The sequence below is a fragment of the Culex pipiens genome, chromosome 1 (assembly GCF_016801865.2).
Source record: "Culex pipiens pallens isolate TS chromosome 1, TS_CPP_V2, whole genome shotgun sequence".
Classification (NCBI taxonomy): Eukaryota; Metazoa; Arthropoda; class Insecta; order Diptera; family Culicidae; genus Culex; species Culex pipiens.
This window is the reverse complement of record NC_068937.1, coordinates 71162211-71174423: the sequence shown is the minus strand read 5'-3', so window position 1 is coordinate 71174423 and position 12213 is coordinate 71162211. Positions and strand designations below refer to the sequence as shown.

Genomic DNA, 12213 nt, shown 5'->3' with positions numbered 1-12213 from the left:
GGAAGACCCTTTCTCTGGAACCGTACACAGGGCCGGGACGACTTTGATGTCCGGAACGAGATACGTCGCAGCAGAGCGGTGGCGCGACTGTGACGGGAGAGTCGGGGTCTTCCATGATGCGGAGGTTCGTGCGTCCCGGGTCAGCAGTGTCCGTCGGCCACCTACTTGGTGACGGGTTGCGGTAGCTGCAGCTCGGTAGATCGCGATGTACGGGCGTCGTCCGATCGTCGCTAGAATGCAGGCGGGCATCAGGGTCGAAGACGTCACGTTCGTGAAAAGCGGGATTGTACTTGCCTGCGTTTGGCGTTTGGAAGACCCTTTCTCTGGAACCGTACACAGGGCCGGGACGACTTTGATGTCCGGAACGAGATACGTCGCAGCAGAGCGGTGGCGCGACTGTGACGGGAGAGTCAGGGTCTTCCATGATGCGTATGTTCGGGCGTCCCGGGTCAGCAAATATGGCGTATTGATCGTCAAGAAGAGGGCAGCAGTCGAAAAACCTTGTCAAGATGCGGGGCGATACGTCGATCGAAAAGACGGACGTTAATCCGTTCGACGTTTCGCGAACCCCGCGGTGGTAACGCTAGGTCGCCTGGTGAAGTCAATAAACTCGCGGAAGGCCAATCCTGCAGGCCAGTTGTCCGCGTCCAGAGATGAATCTCGGTAGTCCCGGCTTACCCCAACCTTGAACGTGATAGAAGAGAGTTCGGCGACGTCGACTCCTTTTTTCACAAGCATCTTAACCACGACGGGATCATCTTCGTCGACGGAGAGGCACTCTTTCACCATCGTGCAGATGTCGTCTTCCGTAACAGTTGGTGGGAAACTGGACAGCCAAATGTACCACAAATCGTCGGGCTCAGCGTCCGCGATGATGGGAACAGACGTCATAGCCTTTTTTTCCACGGGATGCGGCCGGAATGTTTGCTTTTCCTGGTGGGTCCGCGCTCGAGTCCCGCTGTCGCTTTTGGCCAAGGGTAGGCCAGTCAGACGAAGAAGTTGATTGCGCTTCGACTTTTTCGTTGAGCGCGGCAACCGTCGATGCAAGTTTAGCGATATCGCTCTGCACCGTTTTCATTGACTCGACTAACGCTTTGGGACCTGCGCCGTTTTCTTTGACGAGGTGACGGAAATGACTGCTCAAGAACAGCTTACTGCACTCGTTGCACATCCAGAAGAAGTTATTGGGGTGCGTCCCCATAACGTCGAGTGCCGGGACGTCCACTTTGACGCAAATCATGTGGAAGGTCGACTCGCAAAACCCGCGACACACGATGCGGTCCGAATCAGAAACCTTCTTGTTACACTGTTTGCAGCCCATATTGCGGATATGTCGTTCCCCTCGGAAGCCCTCTCGAAATGGGTAAAGCGCGTAAGCAGAATTGGGTACACCGTCTGTGTTCTTACAATGGGTGATACTACCGAAGCGTGGATTGTTATTGTTATTCCAGCCAGTAAGTATGGAGGTACCGAAAGTGACGCTAGGTTTCACCAGCAGCGGCAGCAAATTTGCTGATTTATTGCACGAGACTCGCGAAAGAACGGGTTGTTTTCGCGAAACGAACACTACGCGCGGGAGAAAACAGCACTCAGGAAACAATAAGGATACGATAAAACGAAATTTGGTGAGTAAATCACATCAAAAAATTAAAAAGAACTTGGCACGGTTAAAAGTGATGTAAACAACAGAACACTGTGTAAGTGTGTGAATTTGATTTGCGAAGAAAACGTTTGTCTGCGAGTGCGGGAAGTTAGTTTCGGATTTATTCGAGTAAATTAGGGAAAGTTTACGTAGTGCGTAGTTGAATTTATTGAAAATTACTAGCCGCGATCACCTGTAAGTAGAAAATAAGAAAAAAATAGCAGTTGTGGGATGAAAAACTTACACGAAATACTTACCATAGAGTTCGCCAGAGAATCCGAGAAGGACCGTGCCGTGTGTTTTCTGCTGCAGAACCTGTAAGTAAAAGGGAGAAAAATGTAAAATTGTTAATCTAAAATTAGAACCACTTACCTGCAGTTTTGCACCTGAATCTGCGCTACCATTCGCACCGTCACTTGGTACAGCCTTGTGCCAAAACGATCAAGCGTGAGTTTTTACCTAAATTATAAGAAAACAAACGTAAGTAAAGATTACACACAAATGTAGGAAGAGCGGAAGGAAGGAACGAAGGTCAGGAAGAGGAAGGGGAAGTTGTGAAGGAAAGGAGTCAATCGGGAAAGAAAGACCAATAAAGTAAGTTACAATAATTACCCTGTAAACAAAAACCTAAAATAAAAATACTTACCGTAATCTGGGGTGAATCGGGACTACAGTCTGAATAGGGACAGCAGTTTTTAGAGCACTTAAAGCTTTTAAATTTGGAAATGGATGTACACATTTTGTTGGCCTGAGTCTGTTCTAACCGAAACCAACCAGAAAAATCAAAATATTGTGCTCCAACATGGTTAAAACTGCTGTCCCAATTCGCCCCATGTGTCCCGATTGACCCCAGATTACGATTGACCCCAGATTACGGTACTTCTAGTTTTGAAGCTGTCACGCTACGACTGCTGGACAAAAATTTGGTTCTTTAATTACCACTCGAACACTTAGCTTAGAATTACAATTTTGTAACCTAATGAGCTAAATCTGAAATCAAGTTCTCTAGGAAAATGTCAAAGTTGACAACTCACTGACTTGTCTCCGACTCCGACTGGACTTGGACTTCACTCCACTCCACTTCGCACTTCAACTTCCCCCACTCTAAAAATCCTTCCAAGTTATACATAATATCCTGGCCTATGTTATTACTCCCACTCTTAATTTTATAAAATCCTAATATAAATGTTCTATTTCATTCCACCGCGCTCTAATTCTCCCTTTTCGTGAGAACTCAGATGTTCTCATAATATTGACCCGAAATTATCCGAGGTCCGTTTATGACTTCACCCATAAATAATGTCATTTTATTGTTTTCTTGACGCGCATGTCCTTTTTATCTGATCCTCGACGGGCATCCGTCTGCGCGTGCCGCTTAAGTGGGTCATAAAAGTGCTGTCGTTTTTTCCGTCTTACGCATCATCCGCTCTTAATTGATTTTTTTATAGTCATCCTTTTTCTTTCATCTCTCCTGATTCGTCTTACAGGTAGTTATACAAAACCTAATATTTTCCTTTGAAAATAACAGAGAAAATCTACTGTGAAATTTTCTGGTAAGGCGAGGGTCGCTTCACCCATATTGCCCAAAATCGTATGGTTCGGTAAATGTCCTCCCGGGAGAACCTACCTGAGGACTCCAGCCACTCCAGGTTGGGGCCAATACTGTCAAAATGGCCATTTTCAGTACCAGTATTGATAACCATGAATTTTGATTCCCATATTGCTCAAAATCGTATGGTTCGATAAATGCCCTCTCGGGAGAACCACCATGAGGGCACCGGCCAATCCAGGTTGTGGGCAATACTGTCAAAAATAGCCATTTTCATCACCAGTATCAAAATTCAAGAAGTTTGATACCCATTGTTGCGAGCACACCGTGCCGACTGCGCTGACCGCGCCGACCGTACCCCTCGGATCATCGGCCAAACGCGACTGAACAAAAAGGGTATAATGAGAACGTGTCAAGCTGACACTGACTGTAGCTAGGGATTGAAATACTTTTGACATCGATGATCTAGCAGTTTTGAAGGTATCAGTTATCAACTAGAAATAACAGCAGTACCACTAGTTGAAATTTGGTAATTTACATATCTTTCATTTATTTGTATATTTCTGACCCGATCCGTAAATTTTAGCAGTTATTGATTTACCGAGCACTCTGGCTCGTATTTAGAGTTCTTCTGTTTGCGACTAGAGTGAAATTAGGAGACTAAATGTAAGTTGGATTCTAAACATGCAATGAACTTAAACTAATTTGAATTAAAATATATTTTAGCTTTGAGCTGTAACTCTACCACGAAAACCAGAGTTTGCTAAAAGAAGTCTGAAACAATATCGTCGCCAACACCGATTTTGTCCAGTCTCGTATGGCCTTCAATCGGAACACTTCTGAGGGATCTGGCCACTCTGGGTCTTGTGGCCAGAATATTCCGGTGGCTCTCAATAATTCCGGCTGGTCCGCCTCCGCTTGGGCTGCTCCTTGCTCCAGGCCAGCTGCTTATCGGCCAACTGCTTCTGGGCCTCCTGGCCATCTGCTTCCAGGTCCAGGTTGTTGTTTACTCCTCGGCGTCCAACGATAGAATGATTTCCCTGGACTGATCGAGTGGGGTTATATTGGCTCAGAATGGTGACGGATGCCCCGCCTCTTTGCGCCGGTTATCCCAAACCTCATCATTCACTTTTTGTTGCAACTGTGTGGAAAATTCCACGCAACAGTGCCTTGTTGCGTTGCAGACCCCTTCCCCAGTACCAAGCATGCAACATTTTCATAACGCGCGACATTTTTCGTTTTTCTGGATTGACACCTCATCAGTAGGCTTAGTGATTTTTCACGCTCAAAAATTGCAAATTTCAAGGAGACCTCAATTTAAAAATACCAAATTTCACGGAACGTCAAAAATGTTAAAATAACTCTAAAAATCCTATGTTGAAATCACAAAATCTACTTTGTATGCTTCATAATATATTATTCTTCAATAATCTAAAAAATCATTACTAAATTTGAACGTGACACAAAAAACAATTCTCCTAATTTTTATAAAAGTTTCCACTCGGTTAAAAAATTGTAAGGCATGCGTATTCTCATTTATTGAACTGCTTTTTTTTAATATTCGTCTTCGGTGATTTGCTTCTGTTTTATCATTATATATTTAATTGAATTTCATATCAAAGCAAGATTTAACAATCTTGTCCGGCCAAAATGAGTAAAATAATTTGAATTTTTATTTAGCCCATTAATAGTAGTTTATGTAACAAGTTGCAAAAAGAGGATTTTTTCAGCACGAGTCGTACATTTATCCAACGAGGTTCACCGAGTTGGATAAATACGACGAGTGCTGAAAAAATCAAGTTTTGCAACGAGTTCCATACAACATTTTTTGCAATTTCGAAAAACACCATTGAGTGAAATTTTAAGTCGAATTTTCATGTATTTTGTCAATAAATCGTTTAAATCAAAAAAATGTTGAAAAGTGTTACTTTTCGAAACAAGTGCTGAAAAGTTCAACTTTTCAGCACCCATTTCAGTGCTGAAAAGTAGAACTTTTCAGCATTTATTTTGAAAAGTGTTGCTATTCGATTCTGTTATTTTTGGTTCAGAAAAGTAGGCTATTTCGTCGTTCAAGAATGACAGGAAAAGTAAGTAGTTTCACGACGGAATTGCAAAAAAATTATTTTTGAGGTTTTCATCTCACTTTTCAAAAGCTAAAATTAGAATCAATAGTTAAAAATAATATAATTTGTAACGAAATCAAATTTTTTATTCAAAATGAGAACAGAAAACAATAATGGGTAGCATTTTAACTTTCATGGGAATCATCCACCCAAATAATCAAATATTGTTAAGGTGTAACGGGCCATCATCAAATATGGCGAAAAAAATATGGTGAAATCCCGTCCCGTTCCACGTTAATGATGATTGTTTCCCGATCCACCTTATTGTGTGAAAATTAGAAATTTTTCTGAAAGTCGTTTATTCCTCGCACTTATGATTAGCTTAAAAATATAGAAAAATAATCACTACGTACAAAACTACCACGGGAAAACGGCTAAACTTATGGTAGGCTAGAGAAAGCTTTTATTTTTGAAAATTTAGCCTATTTTTGCAAAGCAAATTTTCACCATACAAAAATACGCGCACTTTAAAACACTTCAAAACTACCATTTCAATCACCTCACCTTAATAAATCGATAATCACTGGACGTGCTGCACACAGGAGGACCAGCCAATTACGGCCACACACTTCAAAACGCGATATTTTAGCGAAATTTAGAATCTAATTATGCGAATTGGAATTTTTCGCGAGTTTTTTTTCTGTATTCAGACACACTTCAACACAACAATACGTCACACTGATGTTGGTTGTCATTAAGAATGTGGTTGCCAGAGGCTTTAGTCAAACACTTTAAATCAAATTAAATAAATAAAGTATTCTTGTTCGATTCTTTGCCTCGTACTGATGTAAAATATTGAAACAATTGATTTATGAGTAATTTTGGTTGATCAATTATATTTACAATTTATATATAAGCTTAAAAATCTTCATAAAAAATATATATCAAAAAACATTTTATGATACTCTGACCTGAATGGCAACACTTTTCTCTGGCATTCGAGGTTGTGACAGTTATGTTTTCGTCTCTGCTGATCTGTCATTTACGGAAATTCAAGAGAACGGGAAAGAACAAAAAATTCCGTGCCCACAGCAAGGTAAGTTTTATTTTGTTTCACATCATATTATATAATATTGTGATCAAACATTTTTTTCAATTTCGCTAGGTCGCTCGTCCTTTTCTGCCTGGCTGGCCGAGGATGGCTACTCCGGTGTGGAGGTTCGCGTCACACCGACCCGTACCGAGATTATAATTATGGCCCCCGCACCCAGAACGTGCTCGGCGAGAGTGACCACCACATCCGGGAGCTGAACGCCGTCGTGGAAAAGCGATTCATCGAGCTGAACGCCGAGAAGGTCGCTACGCGCAGTTTATGCGCCATCGCCCAGGCTGAGTCGCTGTGCTACAAGCTGATCGGAGGTCTGGCCGTTTGTCGTGCCTGCTACGTGCCTGCGCCAAGGGTTACGAGGTGGTCGTGTCCGGAAAGAGTACTCCGCCACGGCCACGCCGCTGCGCCAGGGAGAGCTCGGAATCCAGGTTAAGATTATGCTGCCGTGGGACCCGAACGGCATCTTCGGCCCCAAGGAGCCGTTGTCGGATAACGTGAAAATGGTGGAGCCCGAGGACGAGATCATGTACAACACGCAGCGAACCCAAGAACAAGCCGTCGGCGCTGAAGTTGGGAGCCGGTCGAACCGTCGAGGTAGTTGAATCCGTCATAAGTTGAAGCTGGGTAGGATTCTGGCCGTTCAATTGTGCCGTTCTGGAGCTTTGGAAGAGTTGTTGGAAATGGGAAGGAGCAAATTTTAGCTTGGTTGAAAATGAGGGTGGTTCCCGATTAGGGTGTTTTTGGAAATGTACTTTTTCAAGAATATTTTAGGGTTTTTTTGTAAACTAGAGAGTTGTTGGGCTTGCCAATCCAAGAAACTTTGTCGAAAACTCCAAAATTTTATCTAGCAATATACGACTCTTACTACGACTATATTTAAAGAAAGGATCTGAGAAAACCTTAAAATTCTGTTTTTAGCGTAGTACTTCAGGGTTAAGTTTTAGAGAAAAGTGATGTTCAGGGCACTTTTAGAGCTCTCAAAAACGAACATTTGTATAAGTCAATTTGGACTTAAAGGTCAAAAGTTACAACCATTTTGAGATAAATAAAAATAATCAATTTAAAAAAAAATCTAATTGTTCGTTCAACAGCTTTGCCTTGGCGTTCTCTATTGCGAGATTCCTACTCGAAACAAGTTGTCCGAAGGTTTGAAACAGTGAGACAATCCAAACATTTTTTTACACCTAAGCTCCCAAACACCCCGGGATTCGAACTGACGACCTTTGGATTTTGAGTCCAATTGACGATCAGCGACTCTACCGAGGCAGGCTTTCCTCATGAAGAAGATTCCTACACCAGGACTGAGCTAAGGACCTAACGTCCTGACCTCTAGGTTAGACCGGGGCCAACGTTTACTTTCCCGTCTGACGTGATCAGACAAATTGCGTCTCAAAAAATGCCACCGGGCCAATTGGGGTGTGAGGAAACCACTCTTACCACCGATCCCGGCCATTTTAAAACTTAACCTTAATTTTCAACCAAGCCAAAAGTTGCCCCTACCCATTTGCAACAATTCTTCTGAAGACGCCAAATTGTACCATTTTTCGTAAAATCAATTTTCCAAAATTTGCAATCAGAACGGAACATTCCTAATCGATGCGACATGAATGCCGAATATTACAATTTTATTTATTTATTTTGATATTTTTAAAAATTTTGTTTGTTTACATCGCTAATGTAAACAGAATATAACGTCACTACTACATGTATGCACTATTGACGTCATGACTAATACATGGAAATTTCAATGATCATCATCGTTCCAATACACTCACATCGCACTAACACATCGACCTTGGTGATGATGAGGCGTTTCACCTTAAAATTAAACAGAACTCAGATAATAATCTGAAATCTTTTAAAAAAGGTAATTTCAAAGAAAAAAATATTCTTCAATTTATTTTGAATAAAACAAAGCTTGATTCTTTTCATTTCTTTTGAAATTATACCTTTCAAATAAAAAATCATTAACAAGCATAGTTTTAAACAAAACTATAAAAATCTGAACAATTCTTCCAACGGTTCATATCAAACTATTCCATATAAAACTATTAAATTTACTTAAATAGTTATTATGGTTGACATACAGTATGTGAAAAAAGTATTTACACCCCTTGCGTACTATGTACATTTTGTGATGAAACATGTAAACAATTTAAAATTTTACAGAAACCTAGTACTACGTTTTGTTCAGAAACTCATGCCAAAAATTTTGCTACAAATAGCTCATGAAAAGATGATTTGTATAAAAAGTTATATAACAAATACTATTACAAAAATCAAAAAAGGTGTAAAAAAGTTGTTTCCATGTATTTTAGAATAATATTCTATACATGCAAATAACTCGCATAGGCATTTGGAGGGTGTTAGCTCTGCCGAGCTTCGGTGACCCATTTCTACGCAGGCTAGCCGTGCGCGAGGTACTTCAGCTTTATCGACAAGCCCCGCCCTAAAGAACGTTTGCATCAATCGGATTCAAACGTTATTTAGAACTTCCGATTTCTTATCCGTGGACGAGAAATCAGCGCGTATTTAGTAGGCAGATTTTTGTTATTCGTTTGTTTTGGAAAGATCTCACCAAATTTCAGCTGAAGTCCTGATGATCATAGTGACAGGTCCAACGACTTGTGTTGTCTCACTCGCTGTCGTGTAACTCAATCCCGTCATATGCAACTGCATTAAAAACAGTTGACCTTCAACAGTGGCGACAAAGCACACGTTTTGAAAGCTTTCACAATAGAAAAAATATGCACACCAAAACTGCAATTTTTTAATCTTCCTGTCCCAACTTTCTTTGATTTTCAACACACTTGTATTAGCAGTAGCACTCCAAAGGTGAATTAATCACAAAATTTAATTTCACTTCTGATACTCTCGAACATGTGCCGTTTTAGATAACGGAACTTTTAATCCAATTGGAATGTCCACACAGGCTCATTCTGCAATTTCTCAACTGTCAACAGCTGATTCATCACCACTCATAAAGTTATTTGTTGACAAATCACCATAAATTCAGTCTCCCAACTTCAAATAGGCAACCGTGACTGATTAAAAAAATAATTGGGATTGAATGTAAAGTTTACTAACTACTTAGTATAAAAGTTTATATAACTCTGGAAATTCTATATAAAACTTACCTAAACTTAATTTTGCAAACTTTTAATTCAACGAAATGTCAATATATTACCATAGAATTGTTAAATAAACATTTTGGAGTGGGTATAACACCGTTTTGGGGGTCTTTGTAACGATAGAATAGATTTTTCGTTGGAATTTCGTACCAACCCGGAATTACGTCGTCGGAAAATCCGCCGGCATCCGAACCGGTCCACGATTCACAAGTCAGAGCAGTGCGTGACCGAATGGTTACGCTGTTCGCTTTGAAAACGGATGATTCTGGGTTCGATTCCCATCTGCTCCAACCTTCCATCGGATGAGGAAGTAAAATGTTGGTCCCGGCCTTGGTTGTTAGGACGTTAAGTCATTCCAGGTGTAGGAGTCGTCTCCATGCCATAAGTACAAACAACACACCAAACCAAGCCTACTCCGATGGAATCGCTGGCGGCGGTTGGACTCGCAATCCAAAGGTCGTCAGTTCAAACACTGGGGTGGAAGGTTCCTTGGAATAGAAAGAGGTTTGGGTGCTCTCCCCATTCAAGCCTTCGGACTCGTAGGTTCGAGCAGAAACTTGCAATAGAGACCACAAAAGACCCGGGGGTCGTTAATGGGGATGGTTTGATTTGATTTTGATTTATTATGTTGTTATTTAAAAAAAAAGATTTGTGGAAATTGATAAAATTCACGAATTTCACGCCGTCCACTCAATCGTCAAAATTCACTATCGCTATATTAGTAATTAAACAAGGGTATTCACTCGCTTAATTCTACAGTAGTTCATAAGATTATTTCATTCCTATTTGAGTTTGATAAATTATTGTCCGGGACCGTAGTGTAGGGGTAAGCGTGATTGCCTCTCACCCAGTCGGCCTGGGTTCGATCCCAGACGGTCCCGGTGGTATTTTTCGAGACGAGATTTGACCTGATTCCATTTAAAACTATTAGGGCATAAAGTTTCCGATCTTTTGACACCCAGACATCTAGGTTTTATATAAAACCCACGTTTTCAAATACGTGAACAAAAAGTATGTTTGATCCTAGCCCGCATAAAATTATATGATGATTTGCACTGTTAAAACCATGCAGTTACAATAGATATTATAATATCTATAGTAAGTTTATTGTTGTCTTTTTCGAACTTTATTGGAATGACGGTAGAGCTACCTTAAAATTCATGATTACAGCAAGTTGGATGGTTTTGTTATATGTAATCTTATACAGTCTCAAAAAATAAGCTACCGTAAAATATATCGGTACAGTAAATTGCGTGGTTTGATAGAAAAAATACGATGATGTATTTTTTGATTTTTTTTTTCACAGTAAGTTCAATTTTAGTTACGTAATGAAAAAAAATTATCCTTTGAAATATAAAATACGCAAGCTTCAAACGGATTCAATATTTGAATGAAAAAAGTGTTTTAAAATGCATTTTACACCAGTTCAATTGTTTTGCAATCTTTAGTTTTCAAAATATCTAAGTATTTCAGAAATTATGTTCTTTCGCAAAAAAGTTGGTTTTTAAATATATTTTTAGACGCGCTCAATCATGCTAAATATGTTTATCAACGCAGGAAATGCATTTGAAATTGTTATCAGTTGATTAGACTTCTAATTCCATAAAAAGTTAAGCTGCTGATTTTTTTACCTCCTGATTTTTCGAGCCGATTTTGAAGAGGGGGACATGAAGTTTGAAAAATATTTGCAAGGTTTCAAGGATTCAAGATTAACCTTCCGTGTGGATCAATCGGACCGCGCACTGAATTCACATTCCAGAGATCGCCGGTTCAGATCCCGCAGCGGGCACCCTGAAATTCTAAGTGTCAGTATGGGGTTTCGGTGCCTTCGCTCCGTGACATACTCTCGTACACATAGGAGCCCAGGGTGGCGAAGTCCTTGTAGATAAAAGGAAGACACTAGTGGTTGGTACTAGCAATGGTGGCCGACAGCTAAAGTCAAATTCGTTTTCGTTTCGTTCTAAGGATAAAAAAAGTTAAACTCGGTAAGTATTGAGAATTAATATTAAAATACCAGAAATATAATTTCAATGCCAAATTGAATTTTAAATAGTCATATGTGATATTTTGATAAAGTGCACTGTTTTAATGAGGACACTCAACCACAGACAATTTTTGTGTCTCAACCCTCAGTGTTTAATGTTTATTTTGCGTTTGCTGCTTTTAGGTTTTTATAGGTTAGGTGTCCACCTTGGTGTTCACACTTTTTTTTGTATGGAGCGTAAACAATTGCCAACACACCCAACCGTGAAAAAATTAAATATAATAATTTTTAAAATTCAAGAACATAAAAAATCAAAATGCCATTTGACATTTTAACATTTTGAAATGTCGAAGTTTTTTCATTTTGACATTTTCACAATTCTACATTTTAACATTTTCCGGTTTGTTCACCTCCTTACCCTGATAAAAAGTCTGACTAACATGATATCGTTGCATTTTAACATTTTAACATTTTAACATTTTAACATTTTAACATTTTAACATTTTAACATTTTAACATTTTAACATTTTAACATTTGAACATTTTAACATTTTTAACATTTTTAACATTTTAACATTTTTAACATTTTAACATTTAAACATTTTTAACATTTTAACATTTTAACATTTTAACATTTTAACATTTTAACATTTTAACATTTAAACATTTAAACATTTAAACATTTAAACATTTAAACATTTAAACATTTAAACATTTAAACATTTAAACATTTAAA

General features: G+C 39.5%; 1 protein-coding gene and 1 pseudogene across 4 annotated transcripts in view; both read left to right on the top strand.

Annotated features, from left to right (window-relative positions):
• Nucleotides 1–1477: 1477 nt before the first annotated feature.
• Nucleotides 1478–12213, top strand: part of LOC120428430 (solute carrier family 22 member 3-like) — a 121735-nt gene continuing 110999 nt past the window's right edge. For 2 of the 4 annotated variants that reach the window (XM_052709097.1, XM_039593443.2), the window contains exon 1: nucleotides 1478–1625. The gene's annotated coding sequence lies outside the window, so the exon portion shown is untranslated. The other 2 variants (XM_039593441.2, XM_039593442.2) reach the window with 2 other exon arrangements.
• On the top strand, nucleotides 6310–10514 carry LOC120428422 (40S ribosomal protein S3-A-like; annotated as a pseudogene).